Source organism: Meriones unguiculatus, chromosome 5 (genome assembly GCF_030254825.1).
Source record: "Meriones unguiculatus strain TT.TT164.6M chromosome 5, Bangor_MerUng_6.1, whole genome shotgun sequence".
NCBI lineage: Eukaryota > Metazoa > Chordata > Mammalia > Rodentia > Muridae > Meriones > Meriones unguiculatus.
Genome location: NC_083353.1, coordinates 90,633,853 through 90,653,838, shown reverse-complemented (window position 1 = coordinate 90,653,838; position 19,986 = coordinate 90,633,853). Strand labels below are relative to the sequence as shown.

General features: G+C 43.5%; 1 protein-coding gene across 9 annotated transcripts in view; it reads left to right on the top strand.

Moving 5' to 3' along the window:
• Foxp1 (forkhead box P1) overlaps window positions 1-19,986 on the top strand; it is a 587,261-nt gene that overhangs the window by 400,484 nt on the left and 166,791 nt on the right. The window lies entirely within an intron of this gene.

Sequence of the window (19,986 nt, the reverse complement as noted above, 5' to 3'; positions counted from 1 at the left end):
AAAAATGAGAGCTGGTGTCAAGCGGTGGCCTTGGCCTTGGCAAACCCACGTCCTACTTAGGAAGAGAGGGTACCTCTGACAATATCCACATATGTACTACTTTTCAGAATTATATCCAAAAATTCCGATGTGATCCCAAGTGTCTCTTGTCCCCTCTAATCCAGAGACTGAAACAGGACGATTATTTGAGACCAGGAGCTCAAAGCCAGCCTCAGCCATATCTTCCAAAAAGAATGGAAAGGAGAAAGGGAAGGAGGAGGTGAGGAAGGGACAAGGGACAGATGGAAGGAAAGATGTGTTATCAAAGTGATTAAGATGCCTGGATCACTTAGGACTATAATTTGCATCTTTGGGTGTTTGTAGTTTAATAAACTCTTATGGGTGAATGATTTTCAATTCCCTTATTCCCTCCACTTCACCAATTCAGATGGGGGAGGAGGTAAAAAGAGAAAAGGAGAATGCTGGGAACCTGTATTGATTCCATGGGATTTTTTTTTGTTGGCTTGTTTGCTTGTTTGTTTGTTTTTAAGATTTTATTTTATTTTTATCTTATCTCCTTGAATGTTTGGCCTGCAGGTATGTTTATATACCACATGTGAACAGGCCAGAAGATAGTGTTAGATTCCCTGGAATTAGAGACAGCAGTGAAACACCATGTGTGTGCTAGGAATTGAACCCAGGTTCTCTGAAAGAACACCCGGTGTTCCTAAGTGCTAAGCCGTCTTTCCAGACCCTGAGTGCGAGTGCATGTTTGGATAACAATAGGCTTGTGGCTCATGAATGAATTTTGTTAAGCCAAACTCTGATTTTTTTTTTTTATCATGAACTTAATCCGATGGAGATCCACCACATTTGTACTGCCTCTTGTAGAACTGCCTACAGCTGGGTATATCGACTACCTTTATATGCTTCATGCTGATAACCCAAAATTCAGGAATTAGCTTTTAACCAATAAAATGCCATTTCCTTTCATGGTTTGTGGTACTGTGATGTAGTCTTACAGAATGTTCATAAGTTGAGACCTGCAGTGTAACAGTCCTGCTTAACAGAGAGAAACTGAGGCTAAGATTCATCCCGTAATTGCTGAAGTAATATGTTTATGTCAGAGGAAGAAAAACCGGTTCCTGGTTCAGTGGCTAATGCTCCTTCCTACAGCAAGCATGAGAACTGGAATTTGGATACCCAGAACGCTGTGAAAGCTTGGTTTGTGCCTGCCTTAATCCCAGCACGCAGGAGGCAAACTGGCTAGCTAGACAAGCCAGAATCTTTCAACTCTAGGTTCAGGGACCCTACCTATTTAAAAATGAAATGTGGAGACTATCACATAATGCTGGGCCTGCACACACACACACACACACACACACACACACACACACACACAGGCAAATATTCAAGCACATGTGCATTTTTTGCATATCACATACATGCATATAAAAATCATTTCTAAATGTTTTTAAAAGGATAAATTCCATGCTTCTCCATTCATGGTGTTTTTTTCCTTTAGTGTGCTGCAGTGCTCTTGTCATTTAGGGACCTTGAGTTTGTACAAAGAAGTAGGGTAAAAAGAAAGAACAAACAGGAAAGAAAAGTACAAGTTCTTCCTAAGAATAAGGTTTATATTTAAACAATTTTGAGACCTCAATATTTTCTTCTACATTTGCTACCTATGTTCCTATTGAATTTTAAAATCTTATTTATTTATAATGCTTTTGATGTACCACAAAAAAGTAGAGCTGACTTCTAAGGTCAGGCATGTAAATATTTCCAACCTTTTTTTTCTATTACATGATTTTTAGTCACATTCAATTTTAATGTAATTTTATTGTACTAGCTATTTCCGTATGGTTGATGAGGTTGTTGTAATTATATTTGGAAATGCATTCTCACTTCTGAAATGATTTCTTTAAAAAAAATTTTTTTTTTTAAAATAAACCAGGCATGGTGTCACACACCTGTAATAATCCCAGCACTCAGGAGGCTCTAGCAGGAGGGTAACAACTGAAGGCTAGCCTGGGTGCTGGAGGCAAGGGCCAGACTCTGCCTAAAAATATCAAGCAGAGTAAAAAGACCGAAAGAATGTTTCTTAAAGTTAATACCGGTAAAGCTATAATCTTAGACCCTGCATTTTGCATGTTTGGATAAAAATGTACTTGTGGCTCATGAATGCATTTTGTTTCATTTGTGTGCCTTCATATAATCACCGTTTGTTTGTTCAGACAATACTCACAGACAGAAATGAGGAAAACCAGGAAAAAAATAACCCTTGTTTCAGAAAAGTTACAGCCTGTGGCAGAAGATGAATATGAAACAGGTTAGGAGGTCACCACACTTGTTCTTAAACAGTGGAGTCGCTCAGGGACAGCGGAGCTGAAGTGTTGCGATACAGAGGACAGTGTGCAGAGAGGGGAAGGTCCCTATCAGCTTCCTCCCTGCAAGGTTCAGGGGTCTGGGCAGAGGAGGAGGCGGCAGACTCCAGGGAAGCAGCGTCACCCACATGCCACAGGACTGATGCATGCATGAACTCCCGAGACGGTGACGGCACACAGAGGATGGGATGGACACAGTTTTAAATCAGACAAGATCCCAGCACAAAGAAGGGGAAGTGGACGTGAAGCTCCACTCCTAACCAAGAAGACTGGGCTGGAGACTCTCCTAGCAGCCCAGGTAGTCATGTGTCCACAGGCAGAGGTCTTTCCTAGCTGAGAACACAACATGTACATGGGAAAGAGTTACGAAGACCCCCTCAGTGACAGGACCTTAATGGATGTATTCCCTGAGGTGAGAGTGAAGAGGGCTAGTTCCCTCCTGACAGCTGTGGGCTTCATTGGTCTTTCCAGAGATCCTTCCCATTGCTGTGGGGATGAGGTCTTTTGTTTATTTTATGGTGTTGGCCATTAGTTGAGAGCCTTGCCCATGTCTAGGCAGTTGCTTACCACTGATTCTCATCCCTAGCCCTTGTTTTCCTAAACACAATCTTGGAACTCCTGTGACATGACCGGATAGCTCTTGGCAATTACACAAGACAGGGGCTCCTTATGTAGCCCAGGGTGGCCTAACCCTCTTGATCTTGTAACCTCATCTCTCCCACATCACAGGTTTTATTCTACCATACTTAGTCAGAAAAGAGATTTTTTTTTTTTTTGAGGGGCTTGAGGAAAAGCAAACAGAGGGTTACACACACACACACACACACACACACACACACAGAGGAACATGTGCCCTTTTAAGACTATGGTCATTAGATCTAGCATTACACAGAGACTTGTGTAATAGTGAAGGCCTACCCTAGTTTTCATGGCTAAAGTGTCCAGCCATGCTGAAACCTTGAATACATAAATTTTGAAGCAAGAACATACAGGAACAAGTAAGGCCAGACTTATGATCACCTGGCTTGCTTGGTGCCAGCAGGTAGAGCCAGGTTCACCAGTGGTGATGGATGGCCTCCCATTGTACCCAAGTAGTGCTCAGAGGAGAAACCATCCTAAAGGGAAGGGAAGAAGAGAGCAGGAACAATGTCTGTCCTCCCAGGCCTCACCCCTACTTCTTCCCGCCAGATGACATCTCCCAGGGTCACGTGTGTCCCAGGGAACCAAGACAGAGAGGCACCCCCAGGCTTTTCTCTGTTATGCTTCCCTTTAGTATTACAGCCAAAACATTAACTCCACACAGCAACCATCATGTAACACGCACAATATAGGCACCCCATTCTGTTTATTGCAAAGCTGTGCTCTTGTTGGTTGGAGAGGCCGTTACTTACATTTTGACACATTTGAGACTCCAAGTGTCGGAATTTCAAGGGAAGGAGAGTCTCTTGTGGAGCCTAGTAGAAAATCTTATGAGTTGAAAGAGTGACGGTAGAAAGAGTTATTATTATAATTCTGCTTTTTGTGGAGATTCTGGAATTTGTTTATTTGCTTTTGATTTGGCCATGCGGCATTTAAAGTGATTAATTAACCTTGCTCTTTATTTTATAAGCTCTCCCTTCAAATGACACCCCAGTCTCAGTAGACAGTTCAGTTTCCCTAGAAAGCACGTAGGGTGAACTGGCTCCATGTGTGTGTGCTATTCATTCAGGACATCCTAGACGAAATGGCTACTATTGCTAAGTCATTTTTTAATATCAGGAGGACCATGTTTGGGCATTGAAATTAATTTCCCTTATCTCACCATACAAATAGCCACCATGGCTTGTTTGATTTATTACCCGGGATGGTTCAGTGGCACTAAAAACAGAGGACAAGAAGACATCACCTTTACATGGCATCATTAGTCACAGCTTTAAGAACATCACCCTGAGGAACTGCTTCGCCAGCCACTGAGGCCAGGATGACGCTCTGTCCTCCTCTGTACTGGAGACGGCAGGGCCATTTATAGTGTCTGGCTTGTACTTCTTATTTTCTAGGAAGTGGCTTCAGACATCTATTCAGTCTTTATATGAAAGAATTTTAAAATGTAAATACAATCCTCTATTAAAGGTGAATTACCAGCTGGGAGAAAATGTTAAATTGCATTTTCCAAAGGTCTTGCCCATAGACCAGATAAAGAGCCCTGAAAACACTGAAGGAAAGGGCTAACCATGCACAGTTCATAGATGGCAAAAGACACGGCAGCTTCTTATGAAAATGTGTGTGAGCAAAGAAATGTCATGGATAGCCACACATACCTTGGGAGTTAGAGGCAGGTATATCTCTGAGCTTGAGGTCTACCTGGTCTACAGAGTGAGTTTCAGGCCAGCTATAAATACATCAAGAGTTCTTGACCAGACCATGCTATATGACACCAGCCTCCAAATAAACCAACAACAACAACAAAAAAGTTACTTGTATTACTTTATGATAAAGTCTTGTCAGAGGAAATGGAGAATGATGTCATGGTGAGATTGATGGTATGTGTTCATCGAAATAGCTGGAGAAAAGAGTTTGTGTGTGTGTGTATAGATGTACACAGAATAGTTTGGGAGACCGCTTAGAAGCTTTGTTTATGGTTGTCCTGAGCTGAAAACATGCTCCAATGGATCAGCAGGGGCAGGTACTCTGAGACCCCTCTACAAGGGAGTAATGGCTACAGGAATAGGAGAAGGGCCACGTGTACCCCAATGGTCAGAACAGTCTGAGAGTACTCTGGTGAGCAGCAGAAACTGTGTTCATCATCTTTCCATCACTGTAACACAATAGCTGAGGAAAGCAAGCTTAAAGAGGGAAGATTCCTGTGTGTCCGGGCCTGTGGGTGAGGCAGCGCCTCAAAGCAGGAACGCGTGGCAGAGGAAAATGGCTCGCCTTGCAGCCATTGGGAAGGCAAGAGGGTGGAAAGGGAAGAAGAGAGCAGGAATAATCTCTCTCCTCCCAGGCCTCACCTCGATTTCTTCTAGCCATTTCTCCCAGGGTTTCTATCACCTCCCCAGAATGGCACCAGATAACAAACTTATTGGGTGAACTCATGTATATGACATCCTTCAGAACTACAGTGATAAGAGACTTTGTTGAAACAGTAAAGGTTTTAAGTCTTGAATGCAACTCAGGAGGCAAAGGCAGGAGAATCTCTGTGAATTCAAGTCTAGCCTCATCTGTAGACAGTAGCCCAGGCTACATATAGAGAGACCCTGTCTCAAAAAAACAAACAAAAGGTTAGAATGTGATAGTCACGCCTCACCTTGGCGTTCTATTCCAAGTCTCTGAGCTGATGCTCGAACCTGAACATAGTTCCCATCCCTGCATACTTTGTGCCTGTGATAGTTGATCTGTTCATTAGTCAAGTAAAAGATGAATGCTACTGCCAATAAAATAGGATATTTCGAAGAGTACGCTGGGATAAAAGTCCTGTGAAAGTCCCATTTGTCTTTATCAAGGGATCTCACTGTCACTTTACCTTTCTTGTTTAGAGGAAGTCATTTACAGTTTCCTCTTAGCGTGTCTGAATTGTTGACATCACTGCTCTTGTGTTTGGGGGCCTGCTGGCAAGTGAAACAAGGTTCTGGCAAGCACAAGCAGCCTGAAATCGTAGTAACTGAAGTGGCTTCTGACTGAGACCGATGAGCAGGTACTGTATACAGCATGGATTCACTGGACAGAACAATGTCTCCTGTGTCAGGTGGGACACAGCACCATGCCTTGTGATTTCTTCCCTCTGAAGATAATAACATGAAGTTTAAAGTTTGTGAAGTGGATAGTCATGGTGGCACACACCTATCTTCTCAGCATTGGGAAGACAGTTAATCTCTAGGAGTTCAGGGCCAGCCTGGTCTACATAGTGAGTTCCAGGACAGCCAGGGCTTTATAGAGACCTTGTTTCAAAACGGGGGGGGGGGGATCTCATAACTTATGAATTATCTATTTTAAAAATTTTCCTACTTAATATTCTCAGATGATTGTTGACTACAAGTTACTGAACTGGAGGAAAGTCAAATATCAGATGCAGGGGAATACCTATAACCTCTCCTTCTTTGAAAACAAGTAAATTACATTGCACCTATGACTGAAGTTGTGTTCTCACCTTTTCATCAGTGGGTTATAGTATGCTTCTAAAAGGCTTTAGGTAATCCTTATTATAAATTCCTTTTTAATCTATTTACTGAGTACCATCTTCCAAATTTCCTTGAAGACAACTTTTGGGTTGGTTGGGGCAACCTTGATTCTGTCAGCCCACAGAAGCAGTAAAAGTGAAAAATAACAACAACGTTTTTATTGTTTACACGGTTTCCTCAGGGTCTGAGGCAGTTTTTAAGAAGCACCATATATACTTTAAACCACTAACTTCTCACCACAGCCGTAAGAGGTGATGTTAGAGCACCATTTCCTTTTCATGTTTCCCATGTGAGGAAAGCAGTACAGAGTAGAGTGTCCCCGGCCTAAGGTCAGGTGTGCGGCTTGAGTTTGCAGCCAGGCAAATTCCACACCACCTTCCACAGTACTGCGTGCCAGCCTGGAGGGAGGGTGGGCAGCGTGGTCGCCACCTCCCAACCACCCATCTTCTCCTTTCCCAGGGAAGTATCTTTTCCTACCCTGTGCGTGGGCTGTCGAAAACATCAAGAAGGCTTTACAGTGCCCCTTCTCTTCTGTAGCCAGACATGATTTTGATTTTGTGCCTTGATCATTATTGGCATAGGTAATTAGAGTAATTGGAAGAGGATGCTCATTATCTAGTGGCTCCTGGAGGAAATAATCCAAAATAAAAAGCAGTGTGGAGGCCAGGACAAAGCTCAGTTGGGAGGGTACTTGCCCAACATGCATGAAACACTGGGGTCATCCTTGGCACTGTGCCAACCAAGGTTGATGGCACATGCCTGTAATCCCAGCACTTTAGAGGTGGAGGCCGGATGGGCGATGTCATCTTTGGCTACACAGTGGCTATGAGGCCAACCCAGACTGTATGAAAGGCCACCTCAAACCCACAAAACAACAAAAGAACTCACAGAGTCTAAATTGCATCTTCCAGAATATCTTCACCAGCATCTTCGCCCAAGATGCTGCTCCCCTCCACGTTTCCTGTTGCTGTCTACTTACAGGTGAGGGAAGTGAGACCCATTGGGGGTTGACTGGCCTGGGATGCAGCATTTCTCTGACACTTTAATGGTTGTTCACACCGAGTACCTGACCAAAAAAAAAAAAAAAAAAATCAGCCATAGAAAGACAGGGCTCTCATTTGGGCTTCTTGTTCAAGGAGACATACTTGATCATGTCATGAAAGGCGTGTCTGGGAATAGCTAGAGGCTATAGAGATAGCACCATGAGACTGCTTGTTCACATCTTGGTAGACCAGGAAGCAGCCCTGGGTCTTTAACCGTAAGACTTGCCACGCAGTGCCATACTTCCTCCAGCTACAGCTTAACTCCTAAAGACTCTGCAGTCTCCAAAACCGGCACCCTCATCCCAGGGCCAGGCCTTCAGACCCATGAGCCCACACCGAGCATTTCACAGCCAGACTCCAATAGTCCCCCGTGGTGCTCCACAAGGGACCAGATGCAGGCTCTTAGTGCCCTTTTCCTCACTCCTGCTTGGGTTCTCATTAAGAAAGAACCTCTCTCAGGAACCGTAGAGATGGCTCAGCAGTCAAGAGCTCTGACTGCTCTTGCAGAGAATCCAACTTCCATGTTCAGTTCCCAGCATGCAAGTAGTGGCTGACCTCTTCTCACTTCCTCAGCCACTGCATGTATGTGATACACATACTTCACTCAAGTACACACACATACACATAAAATTAAATAAATGTGTGTAATATATTTAAAACACTTTTTAAACATAGGCACACATACACATAAAACTTAATAAATGTGTATATATGTATACATATGTATACACACATACAATATATAGATATTCTGATATTCTTTTAAAAACACTGCTTTTTAGACATAGGCAACGAGATCTATTTTCCTGCATGTCCTTGTTGCCACTTTAAATATTGCCCCCAAGCTAGCTAGCAGCTTCAACGTGCCCGTGGTAGCTTACACTTGTGTAGGTCGGGAAGGCAGCAGGTGCAGTGTTGTTGGGCTGTATGCTCAGGTGATCAGCAGGCTGGGATGAAGGTCTTAGCTGGCCTGGGTTCTTGCTGGAGATTGCTCTGTACTCACAAAGGTACGGACAGTTCCTCACGATTAAAGGACTAAAGTCCTCATACCCTCGCCGATTGTTGGTTGGTCCAAGGCTGCACATCTCCTTAGGGTCTCCTGTCATCTCTTGCCCTACAGCCAGCTCATCATGAAGCCAGAGACAGTGCATCCTGTCCCTCTTGGTCTTCCGATCTCCAACATCCTCTGTCTCTGATCTCAAAATGCCAGTTTAAAGGGTTCATGTGATATCGGCAGGCCCCTTCAGATAAACTCCTATCTTAAGGCCTCCTGATCTAAGACCTTGTTTACAGCTGCAGATCCCCTCGGCATCAACACCTCCATTGTGACTGACCGACTTCCTGGGAAGGGGTGGGTCCCTGTCCCGGAAGGAGGGATACGTGCCAGGGGTCACCTTAGAATTCTGCCCCGCCTGCCCCCATTACTTGGGGAATTGAAAAAAGTTAAAGACAGAAGCAAGAGCTATTTATGTTTCCATAGTAATGATATAAACGCTTTGATAATTTTAGGAGGTGCTATCAAGATGTGCTTTTCACTTATTAGATCATTTAACAAAAAGCATACTTGTGATCTGTGTATGTCTGTGTTCTAAGAGAACAAGACACTGTATTAGCTGACTGGATGGTGGTATGTCACTAACTGTTCAGCAAGCTTATCTCTTCTTTTCTATCTCTGCTCCAGCTCCCAGGACCTTCCCTCTGCTCCTTTTCCTGTCTGCTTCCTTCTCTGTTCTAAGTCTCACCTGCTGCTCATAGACGAATTCCCAGATGACTTACTGCCATCAGGGTTTTAAAATCCAGGCCGTGGGTCAAATTGTTCTTGGATTTTGGTTCTGTTATCTTTTTAAGTAGCAGGCCCGTGCCCGCATCTTAAAGCTCACTGTGGCTGGACCATGTGAGCCATCAAGGATGGAAGTTCCAGCTCTGTCCTCTTCTCATGCCGAGGGCCCACGCCCAGCATGCAACAGATACGAAGCCTTCTATGATTAATGACCTGTGAAGTCGGGGTTGGTTCTTGGACCGGAGAACAGTTACTGTTACCATGTGCTGCAAGAGGCTGCTAGAATCTGAGACCGAGTTACTCGGTGAGGTCACTGCTAAAGCAGTTACTGTTTGACAAGAACCTGATTGACAATCATAAGGAGCGTGGAGATGGGAGACTCCGCAGACAGAGGCCGAGAGGAACAGTGTCTGCATTGTGCTGCAGAACCTGGGGTGCTCCCAGAAAGGAGGCAGGTGCTGGGCCTCAGTATCTTGGACCGGCCCATGTACAAATCATAGTTCATGCCACTGTTTTACTATTTTAATTTTTAAAGAAGGGGTCTTGCTCTGGAGCCCAGTTATCCCAGGTTGGCCTTGAGCTTGCTGGCCTCCCACCTCAGCCTCTCAAGGGCTGGTATCACAGGTACTTTATACTTAGTATACTCAGACACCTCTCTCTCCTTTCATGCCTGTTTTGTTTCTTCGGGCAAGCATAGCATAGACCCTCAGAGAAGCGGTGGAGAGCTCTGTAGTTGACCATCTGTGAACCCTTAGCTGAACCTTAAAGCAGTGCCACCATCTGGGAATCACACATTCAAACACATGAGCCTGGCCAGAACCTGATTTCATCTGTGAAATGGGTAGATAATTCCCACCGTGCGGGGTAGCTGGGCAGTGAACACAAAGTCTGGATACACCCTGGAGACTGAAAAATACTCTTAACATGACTGTTAAACTGAATCATCTTAGGCACACCTCTGCACATCTGGTAAGAATGGGGATGTTCATTTTAACAGCAGATAGTTTGGGGAAGTTAACTATTTTAAAGTTGCAGTAGATGATAAGATGGTTAGAAATACTCTGCTCTAGCTCCTAGGACCTGCCCTTTGCTGCTTTTGGATGCTCTGTTTAATTGATTTTTCCCTCCTTGTAAGTTAAACAGGGACTGTCTATGTTCACATCTTTTGTAGATAAGCACATTTCGCACACAATGACACAATGCCGAGCAAAGCTTATCTGTGTCTCTTTATGATTCAGAAGGCACTTTGGAACCTGTAAGGCCTCTGGGTTTTTAGTAGGAACTCTGGTTAGCATTTTATTGTAGCTGTTTAGAAGCATTGGTTTTCAGCCAGCTTGGAAAGCAATCTCTGCCTCTCCTCCGTTTCCCATTTTGTAACACATGCTCTAAAAATAGTCAGGTTCAATAAATCCAGACCAGCTCATTTCTGCCAGACCCCAACACTTGCTCAACGTCATTGGTGTGAAGACCCTCATGCCCTGGCCAGTGATGGAGGGGACTTGAGTCAGCAGAGGTAGCACCATGATGCTGGAGAGTTGTCGCCATGATGATGGAAAGGGGTTGCCATTGCCCATGAGGGACTAGAATTTGTTCCAGTTGGTGAGGCTGAGAGCTGGATGAGGCTACTCTAGGGAAAAATGACCCAGTTGATCACTGCCCACTCCTTTCTTTTTTCTTTCTCATCACTCTAATGCAATGGTTCTCAACCTTCCAAATGCTTCCTAATGTCCTTTTAATACAGTTCCTCATCTTGTCGTGCTTCCCAACCATACAGCTATTTTCATTGCTACTTCATAACTGCAGTTTTGCGCCTGTTATGAGTCTTAATGTAAACATCTGATATGTCACCTCTGTGTAAGGGTCATTTGGCCCTGCAGAGGGGTCGTGACCCACAGGTTGAGAACTACCGCTCTGAAAGACATTCTCACAACAGGTTGGCCATTCCTAGTAAATCTGATGTGGGAAGAACGGCGGGAGCCTGTACTGTAACTATCCGTTATAGGTGTTGTTTTCAGACGTGGGCCTGGTGTCGCTACTGTTTCCTTTCTTCTGTGTGCCTTTTAATTCTCTGAGTGTGATTGCGAGAGATCTGTAGTGCCAGTTGTTCCGGTAGCAGAGATGAAGAGCCCAGTCTGGGACTGAATTCCATCCACACACCATCCGTAACCGAGGAGATGAGAGACTGCTGTTCCCCACCCAGCTGAGCTCTCAAATGGTCCACCCCAGAGCTCACCATGTGTCCCAGGTTGTCCTCTACACTGGGAGAGGCTACTGCTCAGTGTGCGAGGAAATGTCTGGTGCATGAGAAGTGAATTTAAGCAACGCGCAGACGCTTTCATTCTTATTTTTTATTTGAACACATTAATATTCGAAGTCGGGATGCCGGTTTCAGAGTTGCTGGCATTATTTGGTTAGATTTCTAGGTGAAGTATGTGAAAGTGATTATAGATAATAAATATCTTTTTAAAGAAATACTTATTGCAGAGGCAGTTTCTCCACTGTTAATGAGGGCAATTTGACTTGGTTGAGGGATCGCAGTTCTTAAGAATTAATGCAGTAATCCAATTCAAAGATTTAAAGAGATCTCAGATTTTTCACAGGTCGCATGCTAGCGAATGCGCCGCTATCACATAGCAGCTAATGGGCTTGAACGCCAGCCTGTCATTTACTGTCCCTCACTGCACAGCAGCTTTGCCCTTGGTAGGAAGTGTACTTTCTCCAGGCACTGCAGGTTATTTAGAAGTGTGGTGTATTTGTAACACTTTGGAGAGAGAGTATTCTATTACCCAAAGCCTCTAATGACTATGAAAACTGGGTTTATCTTTCTTAATTACATGTTTGAATCCAAATCGCTGAAAGTCTGATGAAATACCGGGCTCAGAGGAGCTGCTAGCCTTGCCTCCCTTTTCCTATGAGGTCCTTTTATTTGATTATTTTCTCTATGTATTTAAAAAAAAAAACAAAACTAATTCATGTGTCATTGTATTCATGCATATGGGTTAATTGTCATGAATACAAAGGTTACAGGCATCATAGTCACAACTTTGCATTTTTGATAATGGTCTATTTATTATGAAGAGCTAACAATGTTCTGTGAAGGCTTATTTGTAAAGGATGGAGGAAAATGCCCGTAGTTCCAATCCTATTATGTTCCCAGATATCAAGAATTCCATTGAAGGCAATTAGAAGCATTCATAGCTCCCCAAGTGTGTTTCCGGCTGTTCTGTGAGCTGGGGGGGGGGGGGGTTGTTCTTTAATTACTGAAGAGACTAGAGCTCATTAATTGTTGTTCTAAGCAGTATCAACTCCAACAAGAGACCACAGTACATCGCAAGGTGAGGTTCATCTATCCTGAGAAGGCTCCATGCATTCACCAGGCCATGAAAAGACAAATCAATAGCCAGGGTCCTTGTCAGCCTATTTGCTTGACCTGTACTATTCTCAAGAATCTATTAATCAATTTTGAAAGCAAAATGTCTTCTGAATGCCAGGGGCCCGGGTCAGTGAAGGCCAGTTCCTATAGAAATCTAGAACTTTGCTTTTGTTTAAAGCCTATCTTCTTTCAGAGAGCAAACAAGCTAAGATTTCTTTGTGGTTTCTTAGTGAGTCTGTGGACACTGTCTAGAAGCATTTAGAGGCTGCCGACTTTGGGTACATTGCTAACAAACTTCACAGAAGGCAGTTCCTGCAATAATTTGTAGACCAGTTTTCACTGCTACCATTGGGCAAGGGAGGGATAGCCAGAGTTATAGAAACAGACAGCTAAGCTGAATCAGAGGGTCTGCATTGTATCAGTTACGACAGACATTTCCAGTTCCCACAAAAGTGGGCATTTCTTCTGCATCCAGCAAACCCCATACCTCGGGTGTCTCTAGACCTAGCCCCAGTGCACATAACTGGCCTTTAGCATTGATGAGGCTCAAACTTGCAGCAGGGTAGAAAGGTGAGCAACTTTGCCTCCACAAACATATCTCAGACTTCATTAAATGGATAAGGATTTTCTAGGGCTGGGCTTGGGTGGGCTGTTGGGGACGCCTTGAAATAAAAGGCTATGGAGAATCGGTGAGTTTCATGACCCCTGAGGAGGGGCCATCTGTCAGGTGACTCACTCTGGAAGGACACATGGGCCACGGGGCTGTGATGAGATCGAGATCGTCACCATCAACCCCACTCACCAGTTCCCCCACAGTTCTTGCTGTCTCCTTGCACCTTTGCTAAAGCCTGAATTCCCCATGGCGGCACAATGCTGGTGAAAGACATTATTAACCAGAGAGCTTCATAAAGGAAGCAGGGGTCTGGCAAGTGGGGGCCTGACATCCCTGTGCTCGTAACTGCCAGAAAAGGTGAATACAGGAACAAATATCTTTTTCCCCAGATGCCCTACCTGTTAAGAAGGCATGTCTAACTTGCTATGTGTAATTTTTTTCTACCGGTAATCTGTTTTTTTTTTTTTTTTAATGTTCTATTTCTCGGGGAAAGAAAAATAGATTTTAAAATGTAAAAACCTGTTCTTCAATTGAGTATGCAAAAATCTCATTGCAGTATTTATTCCAAACCTGCTCTCATAATGTTCAGTCAAGGAGAAAACAGCGAAAAACAGTTGTTGATGGACTTAGCTCAGAACTGGATTAAATAAGCATTAGTCTAGTGCCGCTGATTACAGGAATATGAAAATGCGGTATCTTAATGGTACATATTTTTATGTGGCAGCTCAGTTGCCTTTCATTTTGCAGCTAATATGTCTATTCTTATGAGTCATTTACTTCCTTAATTACCTTTTGCAGGCAAGGCACCATGGTATATTAATGTGAATGATTTTTACTGCCAGTTTATCATACAATGCCCCAGAAGTTGAAAGGCGTAATTGACTTGGAAGAACAGCTCGTGAAGGAAACAATATTTAGTTGACAGTTTTCCTTGTACTCTCTGCTGACGTTTATGAGTTTACACTATGCTAAAGGAGTCATAAACACAATTTTCTTTCAATAACAGCAAAGGGTAGCTTCTAAAATACATTTGTGGAAAACACATTTGTTCATTTCTTGAATAATAGGAAAATAACACATTTCCAGTGATAAGACCTCTCCGATTGCCAATTGAATTAAACCTTTGAAGGTGTATTTATAACCTGTCTCCAAGCATTAGAAGAGACTAGGATTCGGTGGGATTGAATCGGCTTAATGAATATTTAAATTATACACAGATTTGGGTAAGTCATATTTAAATCTAGGTGTTGGGGTGAGACTGATGCAGTCCTGCCAGCTTCCTGAAGAAAGGGGAGGCAGGAAGGGAGCTTGGGAATTGGGAATTGTCTGGAAGGTTTTTTTTTTTTCTCTCTCTCTTTCTCTGAAGGGAAAGAAAGTCTGTCGCTACATTTTGGGAAAATAAAATACAAGAAGGCACAATGGGTACAACGCCTTATAAGGTCTGGCCTTGGAACAGTTAAAGGAAAACCTCCCCGGCTCTGCAGCCTGAAAGGGCGGCTTCTGCTGAACTCCGCTTGGCAGGTTCTGCCTTCAGCCCGCTTCCACAGGCCCCCGGGGCCTGTGCTGGCTCTGGTTTGGCACATTGGTTCAGAGGGAGTTAAACTTTTTCACAGTTTTCTGGATTGTTTGCAGTTCAGTCCTGTGCAACATAATGAAAGTTTTCTAGCCATCTGTTGTTAAGCTGGCGGTGATCAAGGCCAGTATATCCAAACAAAGTCCTGGCCGCTGTAAACTGAACCTGTCAGCTTAGCATAGCTCTGCTGACCCTTCCAGCTCACAGGGCAGCCCTTGGTACCAGGCACTCACTGCTGAGAGCTTTCAAAGGGGAACTATTTTGGGGGTAGGCAGTGGGGCCTGTTTACTTTTCCCTCTGTACCTCTCGCTGGCTTGGACTAGTTTATACTTAATGTTTAAATGGATACTGTCTTCCCTCCTTTTTCAGAGGGAAGGATTTTACTTTTAGGAAAGGGTGTAAGTGTTGATAAATAACGTGCGAGGCGGCTGTGGTTCAAAAGGATATTTTATGCAAGTATTTTGGTTTCATTATTTTGTGTCTGGTGTTTGGGGAACAAGTTGTTCAGGCAAAGAAACTCCTAAGTTTATTACATAGCTTATGGCATTCAAAAACTGTTTATGGCTTTAAAAGGACTTTTTATTCCCATTTTCTGTCCTTCTGCAATTTGTATTTCATCGTCACAAGTTAATGTGCAGCATGATTACTCTAAAGCAGTGCTTGCACAACACTCCCTGCTGTATGGAGGAGTGCCTCCTTGTCTGAAGTCATTTACAAGGTATATCTGTTGCCTCAAATTGCCCAGCGTAACCCTAAAATCACTGGGCTGTGGTTTTGGCACTTTTCCCCTTCTGCAGAAGTGGACTCTTCTCGACTAGAAATGAAATATTCCTATACAGATGAATCCCTTATGTATGTATGTACGTATGCACATGGATATCTGTATACCTACACACACATGCATGAATTTACATATTTATATGTGTATCTCTCGCCTATAGAAAGAATGTTCAGTCACCTTTATAAACATGTTCCTGCTTAATTTTTGTGGGTTAGTGACCATGACATACACTCGTTTCCTTTTGGGCAAGGATTATATTTGTGCCCCCATTAGAAGACAGCCATGGGGAGCTATCAGGAAACCTTGATGTCCATTTCAAGCCATTAAAACATACACGGAGAATGGCCACCACTGTTAAATGGCCACTCCAAAGTCCCTCTTAGTCCCTATTAATCTGAAGCAGACCCCAAGGTCACACAGCAAGAGGACAGGCAGGAGGCAGAGAGGCAGACAGGCATGTTTGTGCATAGCACGAGTGTAAACAGGTTTGGCCTCAACTCTACAATCAAAGAAAGTGCAAGGAACAGGAAGTCCTAAGTGGGAGTGAGAGACACTTAAGCCTTCCCCTCCAAGGGACAATGGAATGTTATACTAGTGAAAAGAAAGTATGCAATGTAAAATTTAAACCAATATGCTTATTTCAAAATACCATAGAGCCCTAATCTGTTTAGAAGGTGGCTGACATACGAAATACTTTTTTTTGTTTTAATTTTCTTAAGTGTAGCATTTCTGGTGGAAATGTCAGGTACTCAGTAATAACCTTGGTGTTTAGGATACTGCCTTTGAGAACATGACATTGGATTTGGTTTTGTGTCCTTATTATTATTATTATATTTTTTTTTAGAGGAGGACTACATTAAGGGGTCACCTATTAGCTGTGTTCTTGCTGTCTTAAACTCAGCCCTTCTGTCTATTAAAATCAAACCACTGTGTAAACATTCCACTGTTGTTCTTAGTCCCTACAATGGCCACGGGGATCGGGTTTCACCTGCCTGCACATCTTCAAGCAATTAAAGCAATTAGCGCAGCCATTTCACATCCAAAGATTCAAGGTCTGTGGTGACATTCAAGTCCAGCAGAAGTCTGAAAGGGGAGAAAGGAAGGGCCTGAAGCATGGCCACCACTCCGTGGCCCTGAGCAGACAATCTCTCTGTTAAGAATGGTAGCTCTTTAATGGTGTTATTATGGGGTTTTTAAATGACATCTCAAAAGTTGTTTATATCAAAAAAGCCCAACAGTCATTTAATTATACTAATGAAGGCCTTCTATCTTGGCAGTTTTTTTTTTTTTAAGACCTTTAATGTCCCAAGAAATGGAATGTTACTTCTTGCATCAAAGTGGAGGCAATTGCATTCTTTGTGGAGGAAAAAAAAATCTATTTTCTAATCTACAAGGGAAATTGCATTTCACTTTTATGGTAAACCTCCCTTGTTTGGGGGTAAATTACAGTAATGTGGAATATCGGAGTTGAGAAATTCGGGGAGTAAATGTTGAAAGCAACTGCATTTTTTCTTTGTTGTTGGTGTCAGAGAATAATACAGGAGCCAAACTTGTTTGATCTAACACAATTGAAAGCAAAACCATCAGCTCTGGCTGTAGGACATCTCTGTGGAATGAGGCAGAGGTGACTTTTGAAAAAACAGCTTAGCCTCTGGTATGAAGTCAGCTGTTTGTTTGTTTGTTGTGTTGGGAATGTAAGTGAAAACATTTATCTGTAACCTGGAAACTATGTTGACAACAGGTCATGTTGTTTTGAACTAAGAATTTGTTTTGACAAAATAAACATAAGCATGTTTTGACTTAAAGGTTATTGTTGTTGTAAAAGGAGGAAAATATTTACAAACAGTATGAACATATAACATGTTTTGATTGTGAACAAAACAGAAAAATATTTATGTTCAAAACTGTACAAAATATTTACCCCAAAGTCAAACATGTGGCAAGCCCAGTACACCAAGTGTTGACACACCCAAAGAGTTGAAGAAATGAAACTGGATAGTGGACCCCCAGAATTGCACTGCTGTGCTCCCAAAACATACCATGTGAAGCCTCTGGCCTAGCCACCATTGCTGAATTCACACATGCCCGTCTATCAGCGGTAGCTGCTGCCCAGTGCTCCCAAGGACCTCCTGGAATTTTCAGCTGTGTCATCCTCCTGGCTTGTCATAGCTACAGGACCTCCCAGGACAGCTGCTCTTGAAGAACCCTCACCTCTGTGGATTCCCTAGCAAAAGCTTGCCCCATCTCTTTCCCAGGGGTCTCTCTATTCAGCTTGGTAAGATGACAAGGCTACGTAATCTTTATGATAGCATGGTTTCGGGAGGAATGGTTCTTGTTTTGTTTCGTCTTTTTCTTTTGTGTGTGTGTGTGATGTACTTGAAAGGCAGATCTCATGTGGACATCCTAACTGCTAGGGTCTCACAGTCTACCAGCCTGGCTCCCCTTTGTTTTCACATTTGTATCTCAGTTACCCAGGAATCCTGTTGGTACAGAGCAAACCATAAACCGATTACAGCTTTGAAAACTGTGTTAGGCATTTCTAAATCCATATTTTACTGTGCGCTTACTATGGATTTAGGGAATGGGGAAGGAGGGAGGCAGAGATGCAGTAATTTTTAAAAATCCTAGCATAGTATGAAAAAAAGAGAATCTCACTTTTCCAGTCCCAGAAGAAACTGACAATTCTGAAAAAACGCCAGGGTAAATTTGTAGAATTCTGATGTCCTTTAACCAGGTTCTGCCTCTTTTCTTTCACTGTTTAATAATAAACAACTCAAGTGAAGAACTGCTTTTACCCTGCTGCGTTGACTTCCATTAAAATAAGAGGCATCATTTAAAAAAAAAAAAAAATGTATGCCTCTAAGAAAAAGTTCTTTAAACATTTTTATGGCCGTGAAAAAGTTCTTGCAGTAATCCCTTTAAGAGACTGGCCTGGTTGGCTTCAAAACCCCTAGGGGTGGGACAGTGGCATACCTCTGGGATCAGGGGGCTCTGACCATGTGTGTGATTGCAGGTGGGGGCTCTTGAATTTAGTCACTGCCTGGCCTCTTAGGAGAGTGGTAGCCCCCCCATCCCAGGTCGGTTGATTTGAGAGCCTCCTGACTGCCCACCTCCCCCGGGCCAGGCTGAGTGCTGCATTTGGTCACTGAGACAGGACTGGCAGTACAATGCCGCACACGGGAGCGCCTTGCTGTTTCTCCTGCCCCTTGAAACAGATTGTTAGCAAACCCTGTGGTACCTCTGTCAATGGGCCGTTAGAGAAGAACCTCTGCATTGGCCACTTCACCTTCACGCAGGGGAGAGGATCACGTGGAGGCTCTGGGGGGGGGAGGTGAGGCAGGGAAACCAGACTGATCCCATTCTCCCCCACCCCCTCGCCTAGTCCTGTTCCTGTGATCTGCCTTTTGAACTGTTTTTGCGGCTGATCAGTTCCACCTAATATGTCTCTTGATTTCTGCTATTGTAATACTCGGGCGACATGCTGTTCTCTTCATTTTTGTAAGCTTTAGATGCTTCTGCCTGTCATATTCTGCCGGTTTATCTTCAGCGTCTGGATTTGCTTTCAGACTTGAATGTCTATCAAGCTGCCGTTGCTTTGAATGTGAGATCAAAAGAAGATGAATTCCAGTAAAAAAAAAAAAAAAAAATCCTTCTATGAAGAAAAGATTGGGGCCTATGTAAACATCTCGCTGACAGCTCCCAATGAGTTATTTTAGCCGAGTATTAGCACCTGCCTGACAGACAGGCCAGCGTTCCACGCTCAATAACAAATCAGATGCTTCTGTGGCAGAGGATCTCAGCCACAGCAGCAATACATTTTAGGAAGGAAGCCTTCGCTCTCTCCTTGCTTCCAATTGAAGATGGCTGTTCGACTCTTCCTCTCATTTTTCAAGCTGGCCTGCTACACCTCCTGTGGCTCACTTCTCTTAATGGTACCCGTCAGGTTCTACGGGTGACTGAAGACAGGACCTCAGTAATCAGTTTAGGACAGGGTAAGGAGTGTCCAAGGGGGGTTAGGGGGTGCTGTGCAATACACGGGTAGTTTCCCTGATAGCAGAGGAGGTAGACAGAAAGGAAAAGCAATCAAACCAAATAGAGGGCGCATCCCTGGAATGCTGGATGACGTGATCTTTAAAAATAATATGTGACCAAAATCCTCTAAGGTCAGCAAACTCTGAATATTCTCTCTCTCTCTCTCTCTCTCTCTCTCTCTCTCTCTCTCTCTCTCTCTCTCTCTCTCTTTCTGCCTGTGTAAATGTCACCACAAAAATATCTCAAGAACAGGTTTCCTGAAACCCTGTTG